This window comes from Puntigrus tetrazona, chromosome 7 (genome assembly GCF_018831695.1).
Source record: "Puntigrus tetrazona isolate hp1 chromosome 7, ASM1883169v1, whole genome shotgun sequence".
Taxonomy (NCBI): Eukaryota; Metazoa; Chordata; class Actinopteri; order Cypriniformes; family Cyprinidae; genus Puntigrus; species Puntigrus tetrazona.
In genome coordinates, this window is record NC_056705.1 from 33054385 (window position 1) to 33071819 (window position 17435).

At 37.6% G+C, this 17435-nt stretch overlaps 1 protein-coding gene across 1 annotated transcript in view; it reads left to right on the plus strand.

Annotated features, from left to right (window-relative positions):
• LOC122347986 (collagen alpha-1(XXV) chain-like) overlaps window positions 1–17435 on the plus strand; it is a 165041-nt gene that overhangs the window by 80942 nt on the left and 66664 nt on the right. The gene's annotated exons all lie outside the window — the stretch shown is intronic.

Consider the following 17435-nt stretch of genomic DNA (forward strand, 5'->3'; position numbering starts at 1 on the left):
ATGTCGTTTCAACATAAAATTGCCCTAAGCAAGTTTTGCACAGTCCACCATTGCTGCACTGACGAGAATGTCCTCCAAGCGTGAAAGGTGTTCTGAAACTTGATGTATTAATCCACATACCTCTGTCCATTTACTCCCAAAATCTTTTTCTAAAGAAAATGCTTCTTTGTGTCTGTGTGAATCATTTTACAGCACACTGCTTTGTGAATGAGGGTCAGTATAAAGAATGTTTTGCAATAAAGATTTCTCCTGAAGGATAGATATATGGATATATGTCTTCTGAGCTTTGGAATAGCAACCACTGAGCAATTTTTATTTCCTATGTGAATGGTCGTGCCACGAGGAGGTACCCAGGGCTCTCTGCTCCAGTATATGTTCTTACAATGGCTCTTAGCATTTCTACCTGGTTCCTAACAGCAGTAATGGTATCTGTGGTTAGCAAATAGAGGTCTGTTTGACCCTTAAATTATTCCTCCCCAGACCATCACTGACCCACCACCAAAACAGTCATGCTGGATGATGTAGCAGCATAACATTCCCCATGCCATCTTTAGGTGCTTAAATTTCTGTCACATTTGCTAAGTGTGAACCTGCTCTCATGCGCAAGGAGAATTGGATGCCAGTGGCAGGTCTACCAATTCTGGTGTTCTCTGGCAAATGCCAGTCAAGCTGCATGGTCCCAATCTGTGAGCATAGGTGTGGACATCAGGCCTCATGCTAACTAGTAGTCTGCTAGAGGTCAATTTGGAGGTAATGGCTCTGGCATTGTTCCTTTCCCTCCTTTCACAAAGGAGTGGATTAACAGTCCTGCTGCTGTGTTGTTATTGTTCCATCTCCCCCATGCCCATGGGACTGTGCTGGGATGCACACCATAGGACGCACCAAACCTCATTGTCATGGCATTTAAGGAAATGCTATCCAGGGGAAGTTGGACAACCTTTGCAAAAAAGGTAGCTAGTTCCTGTCCTGTCCCTAAAACTAGAAGTGGTGAGAATTGTGAGAAAACTGTTGGAATGTCAACTGTTGGAAACTGGAATGTTGGAATGAGACATTATCTCAGAAAACAATGATGGTAGGGGGGTTTGATGTCTCTCTCTCCTATGCTGGCACAAGCTGATTATGTAGGTCATCCAGAAAATAAATAAGCCTCTCAGTTTTGTAGGGGCCAATGAGTGGTTTGTGTAACAGGAAACCATCATCGGACAGTGCTGCATACATTGTGATGTCAGCTCCTCACTGGCATGGGACATCCATGGTTGCTCTCTGTCAAATTTCTTCCAATTCAACATGTTTTTGCTAAATGTTTTGAAGTAGTGAGTGCATGCTTATCAAGGCATGGGTTAATGTAAAATACCTAAATTTACTGCACACCTTATTAATAAGGCATACAGACAAGCAGAATAGCCCAGAATATGAACATAATCCAATAAATTAAATGTTAAGCATATTGTATATGTAACAAAAATGCTTAATTAGTGGACTAAGACTGGTATAAAAAGGCCAAATTCGGAATACAGTTTATTAATAACTTATACAGGAAAGCAGGTAAGCCCAGAATATGAACAAAATCGGATATGATTTCTTTGTAAAAATAACATAACGAATAACATAACATAACAAGCTTTGGATAGACTCTAATTATTTTACAACGCATTTTCGCAGATGGCAGCAAAGTAGCCAATCACAGACATGTTTGTTTTTAAAACACGATTTGCCAATCAGAGGTATTTAGGCTAAAATCTACGCACTTACCATGTTTTTGTCCAGCACCATTTCTATCATTCTCATAACTTCATTAAAAAACGTTTCATTGTATTGTCACATTTAGTGAAACAATCCTTTAACATATTTGTATAATAAAAGTGTATTAGTGTGTTATGTGTAACTGTGTCTTTTAATCTAGATTTAAACTGAAAGAGTGTGTCTATTTCCCGAACAGTGTTAGGGAGATTGTTCCAGAGTTTGGGTATTAAATAGGTAAAGGATCTGTTGCCTGCAGTCGATTTTGATATTCTCGGTATTATCAAACAGTCAGAGTTTCGAGAACGCAGCGGACGTGCAGGACTATAATGTGATAAGAGCTCACTCAAGTATTGAGGAGCTAAGCATTCGGTGCTTTATAAGTAATTAATAAGATTTTAAAATCTATCCAATGTTTGATAGGGAGCCAGTGCAGTGTTGACAGAACCGGGATAATATGATCATACTTCCTAGTTCTAGTAAGGACTCTGGCTGCTGCGTTTTGGACTAGCTGAAGTTTGTTTATCAAGCATGCAGAAGAACCACCCAATAAAGCATTACAATAATCTCAGCATTTGATTTTGAGAGCATTGGTCGTAATTTGGGTATACTTTTGACATGGAAAAATGTGGTTTTACAGATGCTGAAAAATGCTTTTTAAAGGAAAGATTGTTATCAACAGCACACCTAGGTTCCTAACTGATAAAGAAGAATTAACAGAGCAGCCATCACATGTTAAACACATGTGTTCTAGGTTATTACATGTGGGGTATTTAGGTCTGATAATTAGCACCTCTATTTTTTTCTGAAATAAAAACATAACAGTGTTTTTTTTTTCATAAAATTTCAAATAATGTTTTATATTATTGAATTATGTTTTATAATATTGAAGCTGCTAACACATTGCAGTTTTGATTATGCCCTACTTTAAGGGACAGTGTTTTATGCTTTAGATTTAATTGTGCCGGTGGCTCATGTGCACGTTTTTACTGCAAACAGTGTGGCCAGTTCATAAAACATAGAATTACCAATAGTAAACAGATACAGAGTGGTATATGGAATTTTAGAAACAAGCAATTTAAACAAAATATTGCCAGTTATACCAATATACTGAAGATGCTAAATTGCAATCATATTTTGGATATTTTGAATGGCAATTTGTAATGGCCAATTTATTAAAGGAAGCCTTTAAAAAGCACTATGGATAACAGAAGGTTTAAAAAAATATATCAGACATATGTGTTTTCACTATGTGTGAGTGTGTGTGTGTGTAGGGGGGTGTGAATGTGTGTGTGTTATCATAGTCTTACTTACTGCTTTCGAAAGCCCAGCTGGCATGACTTGTGCCAGCATTTGTATGTCAACACTTGCTAATAGTACATGTCTCTAAACGAACAGCAAAGTCAAAACAGTGTTCCATACATGACTCCCACCTGTATCCTGCCACTTTTAAATGAATTAACCAAATCCATTTAGTTACAGGATGCTTTCAGAGCTATAGGAATTGTGATCAAAATTTCTTACTTGTCGTTAAGATGACAGAAGTAAACACTCTTAATGTTTTGGCCAAAAAACTAAGATTTTTTGTTATTAAAGTACTGCATCAAGCAAAATACATTCAGATATCATATTCTTTCATCTGTAAATAATTACACGAATAATTGAAATTGGATTCAACTTTGCCCCAATTAGATTAAAAATGCTCAAAACATGATCTACATGCATGATCTACATATATAATCTAAATTATAATCTACATTGTCTCTGATCCTTCTGTTTATGACAATTGTTATTTTTTCAAGCTCAGCAGACCCCCGAAGTCCCCTAACTTATTCTGGACATACTTTCCTTACCGTAATGCACCTAGAATACTTATCCTATCTTTGGCAGGAAAGCATGGTCTCTTAATTAAATCTCATTAATGGCAATGGCAATAGTTAATAGTCAATAGTCAATAGACAAAGCTTCTGTCAAATGTCTGCAATTAATTTAATATTGTCTGTTATTATCATTGTCAATTAATAGTGATTTTGTTCTGTAAATTAAAACTCCCCTAGCGATCCTAAAACATTACACTGAAAGCAAATTACATTTAGCAATGACATTTAAAAGCGTTAGTCAACCCACAGTGAACATGTTGATGTAGAAGTAGTATTTTTCATTTAAAATTCTTAGAAATGTTCAACAAATTCTATTAAACCATATCTTGATGTATAAATTACTAAGGGAAATCACTTCAAGGTTGACATTTATGTGTGTATGAAACTAAACAGTAATGTTAAATCTATTAAAATACGGCAATTGCCATGAATACTGTTTAGTGGGAAAATTTAAATATTGTGTACAAAAGAACATGGCTCATTTACATATACTTTATGAATACAAATCCTTCTGTGATGTTGTTCCTGTAACTATTAGCAACTAATAGAGGTCGCAGTCTTATAGGTCAGCTTAATCTGGCATAATGGCATCATTATCATTACGGTACATCCAATTGGTTCTTTTTGCATCAGTAGCCAATTTGCTTGCTGTTTAACATTCAAATACTTGGCAAGTGCTTGTGGTAGCAGTTGATAAAAATAGCTGTCAGTGGCACTGACAATGTTACTTCTAAAATTATTTAAATATGTATCATTTTTAAATGAGACAGTTCATGAACGCTCATTCATTCATTCATTTTAAACACTGGAATAGGCAGTAGGACATTTGAATAAAAACACAAATGCATGCAAATAATACAAATTATTTGGTTTTACTACCAAAAAAAAAACATTGCTGTTAAACCATATAACCACAAATTAACTCTAATTGTGTTATACAAATGGTAAAAATAAAAAAAAAAAAAACATTTAATGTAGTAAAACCATGGCTAATTTTGTAAGGGTGTTTATCAGTCATATTCATTTTAAACTGTACATTTATCAGGTATGAAATATGATCAGTAAAAGAGAAATACTGTTCATGAGAAGACAAGCACTGATGCGGCAGGTTAGTGGGGAAATGTATTTGTAGAATACGTAAGTAGAATGTGGCAGTGATCTATTCCTGTTACACAAGGACTTGGTAAAGTGAAAAAAAGTGTTGTTACCAATGCCCAATGGTAAATGTCGATATTTACCTTGTGAGACATAGGCTGCAAGTAATCTTCATAAACATCATTTTCAGTTATAGTTACACTTATGTGATCAAATAAGGTTAATAAAATGCTAAATCTCTGATCGTCTCGTCGCAAACCTTATGATCTTAGCAATCAGAACAAAATCAACTCTCCAAATATATGCATTATTGCACATTTGCATGGTGTGTTTGAATGTAGAGATCCCTGTAGGCTAACTGACAGTGATTTAAATGATCAACAGAAGAATGATGAAATCTGTTTTATGTGATGAATTTCTACTTAGAGGTACACAATGTAGTAATAATGATGTTTTCTCTTGTCTTTGATAAACCACTGTGCTATTTAATTTGAAAAACAAATATTTCTAGCCAAGTTTATTATGCAAGTTTCCCTTACAGTAAATGCAAATGTTGCAAGACCGGAAGTATGCACACACTCACGTTGCCAAAGCTCACCGCATCGAGCCAACTGATCTTGGAAAGGGGAAAAAAAAATTTGAGCTGGCTGGCTCTTAGTGGATGCAGACTGAAAAGCATGTTTGTTTTTTTTAAACTGTCAGCTTTACACATGGGTAGGATTCATAAAGATACCTCTGTGAGTTACTGCAGCAGTTTTTTAAAATGATCCATTTGTGATCAGTCATTTGTGTTTACATTGTAGATATTACTGTAGCACTGTAAATACATGTAAAATCATATTAAATAAACTTGAATATTCACTCATCCAAACTATAAATTACAGGGCTAATCATTAGGTTCAATGAGTTTGGCAGAATAAAGGATACATTAGTCATCCCCTGTTCACAGAGTACAATTACTATATGTACTGTTTTCTTATGGATTTCTGCTTTGAGTACCTTGAGAGAGTTTTGAAAACAAATCAGGAACCAGTGTTATATACCAATTGGTATGCATGCAAACAAAGCCAAAACCTAGATATTTTAGGCAATATAGAAATCCTGGCTAGGACGCATCCTGGGAAAATGGCTCTTATGGTCCCCCTAGTATGTAGATACTTTACTCACTCAGAAGCATTCTCAATGCAGTGCACTAGCCCCAACTGGCAATCACAAAGATCTTTGATGTTCATTTAACTGAACATACTCTTCTGCAATATAAACTAAACCGATTAATGATTTAAATAAACTTACAGCCAATGCTTTCAACAATGTTTAGAAGGATTAATTTAAGTGCGCATACAAACATGTCAAGTGTTTGCCGTGTCACTTCACTGCTTTCTATTTTCCCAATGTGCATCTTTTTTTCTTCTGGTATTTCATGGCAGGTTTGTTATGAATGAGGGTCTGAGGCATGTGGATCCATTAGCAGGCTATTATTAAGCAAATAATCATCTCAAAGACCTTGACTGCAGTTGCTATGGGTAAGTACTCAGTTTCCATGGCCGAGACTGGGCAGACAGAGGGCTTGTCGTGACTGATACCCATACCGGAGGTTCTATGGCAGATGCCGACACCTCTGAAACAGGCTGGCAAATGGGAGATGTCTCAGGAGCAGACTCAGGGTCTGAAAAGGCCTCAGACACAGACATGTGGACAAGAAAGTCCTTTGGAGCAGGCATGTAGACTTGAGTGGGCACTGGAGTGGGTATGCAGACTGGTGTAGAGGTTGAGCAGCACGTGGCCCAAACACACAAAATGGCAAACGCCATAACAGGCAGTATCGTCGCTCTGAGGCAACGGCCATCTTGTGCAGTGGCTCTGAGAAGCCAAACTCCTCACACTGTGCAGGTGACCCACGTGGACCCTGATGAACAAGTTGTGTCTTGAGTGGTTGATTTATTCCGTCACAAAAAAGTCAATCAATAAACAGTCCAGTAAGTCTGAGAGGTAACCAAGGTCTAGGTATTCCTGGGTGTAGTCCTCAAGCATTCGGGTGCCCTGCTTGAGGGTCAGCAATGATATAGTGAGGCACATAGCTGGCCATGGTTCGGATGAAAAACCACTAGATCCTGGTTTGATGTAGCATTCTGTTTTGAATGAGGGGTCTGAGGCATGCAGATCCATTAGCAGGCTTTTATTTAGTAAAGGCATGGTGAAGGCAGGCAGACATCGAAACACAGCAAACAGGAATTTAAAAGGCAAGGCAACAACAAAATCCAAAAACAGGCAGAGGTCAGGTCAGGTCAGGTAGCAAAAAAAATCAAAAAACCAAAGCCAAGCAGGGTCAAGTCCAAAGACTGAACAAGGAATATGCTAACAATACTGCTACATGTAGGTGACAGGCCTGCTTCAGAATTTATAGTCGCCAAACAGGAAGTAGCAGCAGAGGAAGAGATCACAGTTCATCCAGCGGTAAGAGCTCCCTCTGCTGGCTTGGCATAAAAAATAGTGCTAAAAAAAGAAAGAAAGAAAATAAATAAATAAACAAACTAGATGATATCTATTATTCCAGTGTTTTCAGATATTTAAAAAGAAAGAAAGAAAGAAAGAAAGAAAGAAAGAGAAAGAAAATAAATAAGAAACAAACTAGATGATATCTATTATTCCTGTCTTTCAGATATTTCAAAAATATTTCATATACTCTTGATTGCCTTGACACATTTCCTAACAAAACTTTTAAAGAAATTTCATCAACTCTCAGCTATTCTAATTTTTTAATTAACTGAAATATCTCCCTTTCTTATGCAGCACACTCTAAAAGAATATGCTGTACTGTTTCTAATTCTCCACAATTATAAAATTTTCACGATTCATGCTTACCTATTTTATACAGACTATCTTAATGTGCATCACTTATGGAAACACGTTAAAATAAGAGTCCATAAGAACTTACATAATGATTATACAGAACATTAAAGGTTTCTAGAAGTATAATATTGATAAATGCAAATGTTGGTCATAGATTATACACAGCCTGTAATTTAGGTAATGTTAACTATTTGGAAACCAGCTTTGATCCACCAGTGTGAAATATACACTCAGATTATTGAAGATTGCTGGTAAATTTCAGGTAAATAACACAAGAACATTTTCCGTAATCTGTCACAAACAGAGGCGCATCTTGGGGGCAAGGATTTCTATCTTTAAGAAGGCACAAATTGGCACAGGCAGAGTGAAAGACTGGATTTTTTCAAACATTACAACTTATTTTAAAACATTTCAGAAAATGTGTGTGTATCAAGACATGTGAGCTGAGCAGAGCTGTAAGAATTTCTGCTTCACACTCATGTGGGTGTTTGCTACCCCCAATCCAAGGCTCAAAGTCGCTCCAGATCACTCCACTCAATTCCATTCCACTCCCTGCGTACCTACAATTTTATCCCGCTCCGTGGAAATTGTTCCATACTCGCTTAAATTAAAAATTCCTCTGCATACCTAACACCTGCTGTTTTCAACCAAAACCTTACGGCTGGGACACATTGCCTGTGTGGCGTTCGTGGTTCGTGCTTCACTTCTATTCTGTCTCAGGGCCGCTATAAACCCTTTCTTGCCCCTGGCTGCACCTAGAAATCCTGTCCATAAAGATAATGAAGAGGACCGGTGACAAAGGGCTACCCTGTTGGAGTCAAAAGTCCACTGGGAACAAGTCTAATTCATACAGGGACTATACAGACCTTAGCACAGGGCCCTGAACCCCATACTCCCAGAGAACCCCCCACACCAGGACACCAGGAGGGACACTATCGAATGCCTTCTCCAAATTCACAAAGCACATGTGGACTGGTTGAGGAAACTCCCAGGAACCCTTCAGTGCCCTGAAGAGGCTATCCCCTAAGCCGCATCCTCCTGGATCCATGGTTCGACTTTTGGATAAATTCTCTTCTCTAGTACCCTGGCATAGACGTTCACGTTAAGGGTGTGATCCCCTATAGTTGGAACACATCCTCTGGTCTCCCTTCTTAAAAAGAGGGACCTCACTTGGTCTGCCAGTCCAGAGGTACTTTGCCTCCACACAATATCACAGAGGCGTGTCAGCCAAGACAGCCCCACAACAATCGAATCCAATCGAAGCACCCTGCCTCTGCTTCCTCAGTGGAAGATGTGATGGTGGGATTGAGTAGGTCCTTGAAGTATTTCTTCCACTGCCTGACAATGTCCCTCAGCCCTACTGTATACAGTGTTGGCAGGACACTGCTTTCCCCTCCTGAGTTACTGGACAGTTTACCAGAACCTCTTTGAGGCCAACCGTTCCTTCCGGTCCAACCGGTCCTTCTCCATGGCCTCACCTAGCCATTCCTCCCAATCATGCCCCTCCACTGCCCAGGTGAGTATTTAAGTCCTGTCCCAAGCAATGTCACATATTAAATGTCATATCCAATTATAGCATGATAGAGGCATGAATCTTGGGGTTACGATGCCAGAAGATAGGCTTTATTATCAGAGACAATGAAGTGGAGAAGACTCTGCAGAGCAATTTATATACTTTTTGTCTCCTATTTACCCTCTTTTATACAATAGTGTTTAATACATTTCATACATAGATGTGTTTTTGGTACTAAGATGCAGACAGGAGACCCCGATTTTATATTCCTTGAAAGTACAGGCCCCAATATACATCTTGCATAATGACAAAACAGGACATACATCTGCACCATATGTCTACCACACTCTCATATAGACTTCTATATACGTACGGAATTACAAATGATTATGATAGTAAAATAATTTGATACATAAAAGGCTATATTCACACTGATTACTGCTACTTCAGAATTCAATCCCATCAGTTAACACTACCTAGCAAATAAATGAGTCACACAGTTTTATCACCAGTGACTGGATTATGTAGCAGCACTCTGGCAGAGCTTCAGGACTAAACATCTCCCTCCTCATTTGGCTATAGGAAGGAATAAAATATCCTGACTATTTAATTCTTAATTTAATATAAAGCAATGTTATAAGCAAGAGTGTGCAATTGGTTCAATCTCTGCCTGTGGTTGTCACAGTTATGTGAAAAAGTCATAAAAACAATTTAAAACATAAAACATTGCAAAAAATAATATAGTTGATCTTCAGCCCAGACACTTTGCGTATCATAGAGGGCCATCCTTGGGTGGAGGTTAGGCTAGCACTTTCACCCAGGGTATGGTTCATCTTTGCACCTCTTTTTCCGTCCTCATCAGAGGTACTGGAACTATCATCATTTCAGTTTGTTTAGCAATCCTTCACATACAGTTTAGTTCATAAATAAGCCTTATAAATAAATCTCCCATCATCTTAGACCTCTTAGAATTTCCACTTTTCTTAACTTCCCTAATATAGGAAAAAAATGTCTTCATCATCTTGGATGTCATATTTAGTGTTTCTGTGAGATTTGATTATCATTTTTATGTTGTGTTGCTTATCGTTGGTTCTTTGGTGTTGAATACGAATGATTCTATGGCAACAGTTCTGTGGTGTTGATATCCTCATTACTGTTGTTCAAAGGTTGAAAAGTTAAGTGCTAGGATGTCAAGTTGCTCTCTGCTGGATGAGTCTGGACTTGCATTATTAGATGCGCTAGGCATATGATGGTCTTCAAATAAGTTGTCAGACTTAATCTTGCTTTTCTCCTGTTCATCCGACAGAAGGATGTGAGCTCCTTGTGGATCTTTTTTCAAGCTTTCATCAGTTTGCCCTTCATCTTGTGTCTCTGGTTCCTTTCTTCTTTATTGTCTCCCTCTCTGTTTCTTTGTTCCATTTGTAATTGCTCAAGAGGTAGTGCATTGTAGGGACCTCTGCAATATGGCAAAGACATGGGTCGATCCGTTAAGTACGTGTTTCTGTTAGTTTGCATGCGATAGCTCATTAGTGAAAGAATGCATCAGCCCAGTTAAGTTTAGTACTCTGTCAATTATTATTTCATACAAATGCCATACATGATATTTTTATGTTACTTTCTCACAAAGCTTATAAACTTAGAGTAACATCAATAACATATTAAAGAAGCATAAGCTTCCAATGCAAGGTAGACTACCGTTCAAATCTATGGTAAAACCAGTAAAACCTTTCAAACAACTGCAATTGAGCAATAAATAACACAACTGTTTAAAACAAAAACTGACTGTAGTATGCAAATGTGGCTGTTTTTTTATATATATCTTAATATACAATACAAAAATGCTTTTACTGTGTGTGTGTATATATTTACACTGATTTAAAATGGCCGTCACAAACAGATTTGCTAATTGGCTTTGACTTTGTTGAATGAGCACTGCACGTTTCAATATCACTGTATTACAGAAGTAATTCAACTGCCATCATAAAACTTTGGATGTAATTTTCATTTCATCTTGTTTGTAATGCCTGATAAAACAGAGTTTGTGAGCTGAGTGCTGCATTGTCTATAGCTGTTACATGGAAAACCTAATCTACCACTTCAACAGCGCCTTCAGCTGGCAGAGAGGAGCGGGAAATGATAGTGGGTGATTTTGTTTTGTGTGATCTGATGCATATGTGATGGCTGGATTGCATTCACATTACACTGCGATCCGATTACAAAGCATCCTCGACTACCTCTGCATCCGGACAAACGCGTATATGGACAACATTTGGATACAGGTCACATTTTAATCACAAGTGTCTGCTTCCAAGCTGCTCTAAACAGATGACGGACAACATGAGCGTATGCTTAATCTGTAAAAAAGGTGGCTATTTGTTCTGTTGCTTACTGACATGCAACAATAAAAGCTTTTAATTCTGCTCATTGATCCGAGCAAGGTTGAACACAATGTTGTGATATCACAGGTGCAAATTTATCTTTCTCTCGCTTCACTACCAAATATCCTGTATGCTTCCTGTGAGGTCTCTAAAGCTAGAACCTTATACAAAGTAGCTGACTTCTTTTTCTGCTCCAGTGCTGCTTGTTTCATAATCTCTCTCAATTGGTTTTCACTGCATAGTCTTCAGTAGACACTAAAGCCATTCCTAAAGTCCTCATACTGTTACTGTTTGAGGTTATGGTGTTTTATTTAAACCAGAATGATAATGAACAGGAAGTGGAAGTTAAAATTGCATGAAAAAGCAATGTGAAGTAGATCGCTGGAATTAGTCAAACTCTTAATCACAAGAAGGACTTTGTAATAGCAATGTCATCATGAGTTATTTTAATCCTGCCATGCTCTTATCTGTGTAATTTATTATAATTTTTTTTTATGCACAATACAGTCAGACTGCTAACTTTTAAACCAAGTTAATTTTCAGTAAAGAAATTTTGGATCGATTTCAGGATTCCTTTGAGTCTCTTGTTTCCATCTTTTTAGCTGTCTTTGGACATGTGGTTGGGTTCTCTGTCTCCTTCAGCTCGTCTTCTTTAATTGAGAAGACAAGCTTATTGGGTACTCTCTTATTGGGTTTGTCTGCCTCCTTCAGTATTCTTCTTGCTTGTTTTATGTTTTTTGTATCTTCTCCTTTTTTAAACATGGCTATCACTTATTTCCTTTTTTACCTCAAATTTTTGATCTACCATTAACTGTATTTTTCCTTGAGACTTTTGTACTTTTTTGCATACAATAGGCCATTACAGGTACGTATGCACTGTAATTCTGTTGCATCTCTGTAGTTTGTTGAAGATTGGAGAAACTGGCACCAATATGGGCAAAATGCAATTTCTCTCTCTCTCTCTGTGTAATTTACCCATTTATACCAATAATTGTATTCTGCTTTTTTCATAATATATCTGAATAGACCATTTCAGTATTTAAGTATTATTTTTATTGTTATCTGCAGTATGTCTATTTTGTCTAGATATTTTTCTTTCTTATCTAGTTCTACTCCTAGATTCAGCCAAGGGGGTGAAAGTTAATTAAGTCGAAGACTTCTTCTTTCTACTCTCCTGTTTGTTTGACAGGAGGATGTTCATCTGTTTTAGTGCTTTGCACTTCATCTTGTGTCATTGGTCTCTTCGTCACTTTCTCATGAGTTGTCTACTTGTCTGTTTCCTTCTCTTTACACTTCTTCGTCTCTATCTGTTGGACCACATCTGCTCCAAAGTATTTTGATCATCTTGTTAGCTGTTTCATCAATCATTTAATCTTCTCCAGGGTGACTCTTTACGAGCCATTGCAATCGTTCCCTCGTCGGCAAGAGAGGGTCGTCACTAGTGTGCCCTTAATCACTCATTTCATGCTGTGTTGGGTGGTTGAAGCACTTTGGTTCTTATTGGTGGAGCAAACCATTTCTTGGCCTTAATAGAACTGCTGTCACATCTAAATAAAAACGAAAAATGTAATTTTTATTAGTTCCATCAAGCATACTCATTTGATCATCTCTTTTTTTTGACCTGTGGGAATTTCATCTGGTTTGAGGGCTGTCCTGGCTTCTTTTTGAGCTCTCACAATTCCATTGCTGTCATACCCTCTTCCTGATAATACCCTATTTCTATCATAAATATATTTTATATATATTTTTTTCTTTTCAAATTTACTCTTAGCAATTTGCTAATCCAGTTATCTCTCCATCATTGGATAATTTCTAACTTACTTAGTAGCAGACACTCAACCCACTTTGATCCATGTCAAGACAATATTTTATCCTTTGACACAGAAAAAGCTTCATAATGGTATGCTGAAAAGACGTTTAGATGTGGGGTGGACCCTTGTTATTCACTGCACAAGTGTGGCACTGTTTTGCTTTTTGCCACAACAGTATGACTTTCTTTTACTTTACTAAGCATTGACCTGGCAAAATTTCACACAGTTTCTAGTTGTTATATTATGTAAAATGACAATTTCAGTCACCATGAAGTTTAATTTAACACAATATAAACCTCTTTTTTTCTAACAAACTCTAATGGATCAATTAGTGTAGAATAATTGGTTTAGGCATTTTGCAACTGAGAGAGCCAATTGTAATTTCTCAGTTTAGTCATATATTTTTTGAGCTACTTTGAGATGAGGATTGGAGATCTCTGCATCATCTAGGATCCATGGCCATCAGCATTTCCATCTCATTACCCCCAGTGATGACATGATTTTGGACCTCATTTTTAAAATTATTATTTTATTCAGTGATCAATATTTAGTTTTATTAGCCAAGTATATTTTGTTTCTATTTGCTCACCCTCTCTTATTTTTTTTTCCAATGAGCTCAGCATTGTTGTCTATAATTCAATTGTACCTTTCCTCTAGTTAGTTAATGAACTAACCCTCACTGCACCAAATCCAGCTCCACTTTTATTTGATTAGTGAGTCAGGCACCCACTTCTGTTTGTGTAAATGTCTTTTTCTTTAAGACCTAAAGCTGGATTTAAAACACAGAATTCGAAGAACTGCTTGGCGACCAGTGAATAATTGAGATTAATAAAGTTAATAAAATAATTTACAACATTTAAAGCAGTCTCTAGAGTGATCATTAAATAAGCAGCACCTGTGAGTGCAATGGGATGGAAGCTGTTGTCTCTGTTGCTTCTCTGCCTCTTCTCTGTCTGGCTTTGATTGCTGCTGCCAGAGTTTTGCATATCCAGATGTTCTCTTCACCCTCAGGTAAAGAATCAAGTGAAAGATTTACCTTTTCCTGCTTTCAGGTAGCCTTTCTCTATGCCAAAATGTAAACTCCTCTGTCAGGAGGGGTGTTGAATCAGCCCCTCCTTTTCTTCTCTCTGCAGCCTTGTATGTGCTTCTTCATCATATTGTAGACAGACATTGCTTCCCTTCATAAAAGCGGGGGTCTACGATTATGCCGCATATCACAGCTCGCCTGCCATCTCCTCTTATAGTGTCTGTTGCAGTTCAGATCACTGCTCGCTGTACATATTCTAGAGGAGCTAAATCGTGCAGCTGATGCACTTTCATAAATAAAAGGAAGCACATCCTTTCTCATGGGCTTGGCACCATGTGGCACCCGCATCTGTGCAACCTCCATTTGTGGCTCCTTGAGATTAAGTTCCTGTCTTGTTTTCGGGCTGGCCGACTTTCATGTTATCTTGAGACCCCTGCCTGGATATGTGTCTAATCTTCCCACCACACCTTTGAGCTTCAGAAGCTCTGAGCAGCTTTTTGTCTGTCACAGAGATCAGCAGAAAAGGAAAGCTATCCAAGCAGAGGTTGGCCCACTGCATAGTGGATGCCTTCACTTACCAGGCCCAAGGTGAGCCGTGCCCCCTAGGGGTGAGGGCTCACTCCACCCGTGGTGTTGCCTCCTCTTTTGCGTTGGTGCACGGTGCCTCTCTAGCAGATAACTGCAGAGCTGCGGGCTGGGCGATACTGAACACCTTTGTGAGGTACTACAGTCTTCAGGTTGAGCCAGTTTCTTCCCGTGTGTTGGTAATTAGCTGCACCATTCCTCCTCACACGGGGATGTGAGCCCTGTTTTTTTCCTACAGTAAGTTCCCCAGTTACTGAAGTATCACATAACTTGCCTGATTCTCCAAGGCAATCCTATATGTGTATCTTCCACGGTAAGGTTTCTTTTTGGTGAACCTGCGTCTTCCCTTGACCGAGTCCCCTTGGTAAGGATGTGGTGTCTGTAGCGTACTTCTTAGGAAGACTCACTTCCCCATTGTTCTGCCATCTGTACAACAAACAGAAGAGGTTAGCACCCTCTTGGAAAGTTGGAAGTCCTTCTGGTAGAAGTTTTTCTAATTCAGGAACAGCGGGTTAGCTTCTCCAGTGGTCATGTACTCACCTCTGGTCACTGCAGGCACTAAGGTCAGCAAATTGCTCTGGGAGGGTTACAATCTTTGCACAGCATTTGTCTGACACATGTCACTTGGCAACAATCGCAGTGCTATCAGGTGGTAACAGGTTCAGGTTGTGGCGTTTCCCGATGGACCCCAGTCTGTCGACACAACACAACTCGTAGTGATGGACAGACAGGGAACGTCTCGGTTACATACATAACCCTTGTTCCTTGATGGAGGGAACGGAGACATGTTGTTCTTTTGTCACAATTTCGAACCATCACTGAAAGCTGGGACTCATTTTTGGCTCCTCTGCAAATCTAATGATTGGTTACACCTGTTGACTATTTATACATGCTTGATGAGGTGGGCTCAGGATTAGTTAACCACTTGCCAAATTTCACTGACGTTTTCTCTTAATCAGAGCTAATCAGGGATCCAAGCCAGACCCCAGTCTGTTGTCCCTACATCAGGGAACGAGGGTTACGTACATAACCAAGATGTTCCATTAATATTATAAAAAGTCTACTGCTTTTGATTTAACTTATGAAACTGGTCACCCAGTCTTGCTCTCCTTCAACATTGTACTGCACTAGTTATCTTTCAATTAATTCAAACTCAAATCTCTGAAACTCAGTTAATTTATTTACATTATTTACAAAAATCTGAGAAAAAGACATGATAAATATATCTATAGAACACTTAAAATTACCACTTAACAAAATTAAAAACAGGAAACCAAAAATTTTTTAAATTATTCAATTATTTATTATCTACAATCTTTAAAGACGACTTCTCTCTAAAGGCACATCTGAGGAGATGGCATGTCAGGAAATTCATATTTTGCTAAAAACATTAGTTTATTAGTAAATAATTCAAATGTCTTACTATTTTTTCACACAACACATTCATGGTAATACTTTTGCTGGAGCTTTTCTGTAAGTTTGCTGCAAGCTTTTAATCTACTGTGCGCATCTGAAAGCAGAACTGTTCATCTGCGGACATTTTTATGACCAGTGTTAGGAGAAACATTAACTTATGTAATCATATTACTTATTTTGGTATCACTTTATTTTTGTTTCTTTAACACTATAAAGCTATAAGTAACGTTGCACCTACTAATAGTGTTACTATAGTATTAGTAGACTGGTAGGGTTAGGGTTAAAATAAGTTGACATCTCCTTTGAAGTTACTTATAGTCAGTAGAATGTTTGTTGGGAGACCATCACAGTAGATATGACTTAATGGTCTATTAATACTCTAATGTTAGTTAGCTGACATGTAGGTGCAACATTACTTATTGTTAACAGAATGCTCAAAAAGAAGCATTAAAATAAAGTGTTACCTTTTTTTTCAAGTAACTATAAGTAACACGTTACTTTTTGATTTACAAGAAAATATACTTAATATACTGAAAAAATACTAAAATAGTTACGTTTTCCCTATGTAATGATTGATAGCTCTCTTGTCCCCATGTTGAGAATATGATGGAAACCTGTAATAATTAGATGTTAAATAACACAAAAATTATTTATTTATTTAATCCTATTTATTAACCAGTGACTTTGCTACTGACTTTCAATGATCCGATTCAACCATGCTAATAAGCAAAAACATTTGTTTCTTTTATTGTTATTATTACTATTGCTAAATTGTGTTGAACTTCTTCTACATTCTATTATACAAAAAATTACTTTCCCTTCAGCCAGAGGTGTAATCATTTCACTTTTGGTGTAAAATGTCTTTTACAGTTGACCAAAAATAGAACTCCTTTATATTAAAAACTCTTATGAGCAAAGTCATAAATAGTTGTCTGCATGAGAGTCTTGAAGAGTGTTGAACTCAAGTTCACACTAGTGAAAATCTGTAAATTCATCTCTTTTCACACGTGCCACTCCTATGCCACTTTTACATTGAAACCGCCCTTATCCTGAGAGAATCCAACAACAAATATCTTCCAATACTATGGTGCTACCCTAATCTGTTCCTCTCATACAATTTCATTGCCTCTGAATGTTATA